Raw genomic sequence first — 2,940 nt, forward strand, 5'->3', positions numbered from 1 at the left:
GTAATTTCATTGCCAAATCCGCATTCATACAATTAGTTGAGAGAAGTCAATTTGGAGGGATGCCTAGTGAGGATCCCCATTCACATATATAAACTTTTTGCGACTATTGTGATGCAATTTCTCAAACCGGAGTTACTCAAGAACAAATCCGATGGGTATTATTTCCTTTTTCTTTGATTGGTACCGCAAAGCAATGGTTGAAGAGCCTAGACAAGGCTACCCTTGGTATTGATTCATGGAAGAAGCTAGCAATTGCCTTCTACAAGAAATTATATCCTCCGGAGAAGACTAATATGTTGAGAGCCCAAATCACTGGGTTCAAGCAAAGGGATAAGGAATCATTGTATGAAGCATGGGAGAGATTTAAGGACACTTGTCGTTCTTGTCCACACCACGGGCTTAGCGAGTGGTTCCTTGTTCAACAATTTTGGAACGGCTTATATGAAGACTCACGTAATGTGCTCAATATGGGATCCAATGGGATGTTTACCGAAGTTGATGACAATCAAACATGGGCCAAAATCGAAGAGATGGCGGTTCATAATTCCCAATATAGTAGGCCTTAAAAGGCCACTAGAGGAGGAAAGCATGAGGTAGATTCCATCACACAATTGGGTGCTCAACTAAGTGCTCATATCGACACCATCAATTTGAAGTTTGAGAAGGCCATGGCTAAGCTTGATGAACTTCCAAATCACCCAAACAACATGTCAATGCTATGGTGGCATCATCCTCAATTCCAAGTGGAGTATGTGAAAGTTGTGGAACTTTGGGACATGAACAAAATGAATGTAGGGGAACAAATGAACAAGTGAATGCTTTCCAAGCATACAAGAATGGCACCCCTTATTCCAACTACTATAATGAGAATACCAAATTTCATCCAAATCTTTCATACAAGAGCCAAAATGTCCAAAACCCCCAACCAACATACACCCCACCTCCAATGAGAAATCAAGCTCAAAGACCCTTTTTCAACCAAAGCCAAGGATATCAAAATCAACCTTCTTACAACCAATCCAATGACCAAGGCTTTGATGTTCAAAAAGTGGTCCTCCAAATGCAAAAGAACCAAAAAGAATTCTTCACCCAAATGCAAAAAGATAGCCAAGCTAAAGAAATTACCATCAACAACATATTAGCCCACGCCAAAATGTTAGAGACTCAAATGACTCAATTAGCATCTTCTAGCTCTCAAAGACAAAAGGGGCAATTACCGCCTCAAGGTAACCCCCCAAGACATGAGACGGTTAGTGCCATCCATTTGAGGAGTCGTACAAGGTATGAAAGGTCGAAGAGGTCAATTGATGAAGATATTGTGGATACTAGTGACAAGCAAAGAGTTGTGGAGAACTCTAAGGAGGTAGATCTTACCACCAATGAACTTTCAAATAAGAAGAATGAAGAGAAGGCTAAAGAAAAAGAGCCTATTGTGATTAGACTTCCATTCCCAAGTCGTCAAGCTAAGCCTAAGTTTGATGAGCAACTTGGAAAGTTCATGGAAATTGTGAAGAACTTAGAAGTCTCAATCCCATTCACGGAATTGATCAATCATGTTCCGGCTTAGGGAAAGTACATAAAGGATATTCTTACCAAGAAGAAATCCATCCGATAGTTGGAGACTATTGCTTTTACCAAAGTGAGTAGTGCTATTCTTCAAGGGAGTTACCCTCCAAAGCTCAAAGATCCGGGAAGTTTTTCTATTCCATGCACCATTGGCAACACTGTGGACATGGGCCACGAGCCGGCCTGCGGGCGCGATGCCGCCTGTCGGTCCGTAGTCACGGGCCACCTGCACGCTAAGCCAATCTGTGGACATGCAGCGGTCTTTTGAAAGCCACGCTCGGCGGCGTCAAAATGCTTTCGACCGGATCGCTTTAGATCGGTCAGTTTTGTCTCGGTAAAGGTCTCGAAACGATTAGAGATGTTCGGAGTCGCCACCAAGCATTTGTGGGATGCTTGGAACCCGTTCGAATCCACTTTATACCTCGGTCAAATGAAGCACAAAGAAGGGTTTGACATAGGTACTTTAGATAAGGATTCGTCCCCCTTTTAGCATTATATGCCTGAAATGACTCTCGTTCGCCCTGGATAAGGCCATCCATTATCCAAAGGTTCTGAGTAAGGGGTGAGGGTACGTATTAGGAAGCCCTTTAATCGGACACCCAATCCCGCCCGCGTTAGCGGCCTCTACTGATCGATCGTGGTTGTTTAAGTGCAAGAGTTGATAAAACGGTTTAAATGCATGAATGCGCATCAAAAAGTTTAACCTAACATGTGAGAGTTTGCTATGTCGGTTTGTTTATCCATGTACCAAGAAATTGGTGTCAAAGTTGGATTTAGATTGATTTGCATGTGAAAACGGAATTAAACATCCATTTACCAAATTCGGATTATGAAGCTTCACACGATCCATTCATTTGAAAAAGTGTGTTTAAAAGATAAAGTATAAAATGCAAACTCGTCAATCTGATCCGTCACGTATTCGGATAAACCGTAATCGGGATCGTCCTAGACAAGTACCAAAATGGGACAGAACAGTGCCAGGCAGCCCCATTGGGGCGCGAGCCTATTGGCGAGGGAAGGGGTTTGCCCAGGTTTTGAATGATGGAAATAGGCAGACTCTTGGGGCGCGAGCCATGGGGCGAGTCAAGTGGTGCCTCCTGGTTGTTAAAAAGGTTGTTTAAAACTGTTTTTTGTGATTAATAATTTGCAAGTATGATTTGCATGACTCGGAATAATTACTATTATTTTAGTAATATTCGTTGTCGGATTTGCAAGTTGGAAGAGCATAGTTTACAAATAAAAATGTAAAATATTTGTGCTTAACCATTTTATCACCGTAGTCGAATTAAATCGACATGGTATTTATTTTAACCAAGGGTGACATATAATATGGCCAAGACGAAGATGAAAATGAAATGAAACGAAAGTGAAAGG

At 41.8% G+C, this 2,940-nt stretch overlaps 1 non-coding gene across 1 annotated transcript; it reads right to left on the reverse strand.

Moving 5' to 3' along the window:
• Window positions 1-293: 293 nt before the first annotated feature.
• On the reverse strand, window positions 294-400 carry LOC141654080 (small nucleolar RNA R71). The gene has a single exon (XR_012547656.1). It is a non-coding gene; the product is annotated as a small nucleolar RNA R71 (small nucleolar RNA).
• Window positions 401-2,940: the final 2,540 nt, after the last annotated feature.

Source organism: Silene latifolia, chromosome 4 (genome assembly GCF_048544455.1).
Source record: "Silene latifolia isolate original U9 population chromosome 4, ASM4854445v1, whole genome shotgun sequence".
NCBI classification, from domain to species: Eukaryota; Viridiplantae; Streptophyta; class Magnoliopsida; order Caryophyllales; family Caryophyllaceae; genus Silene; species Silene latifolia.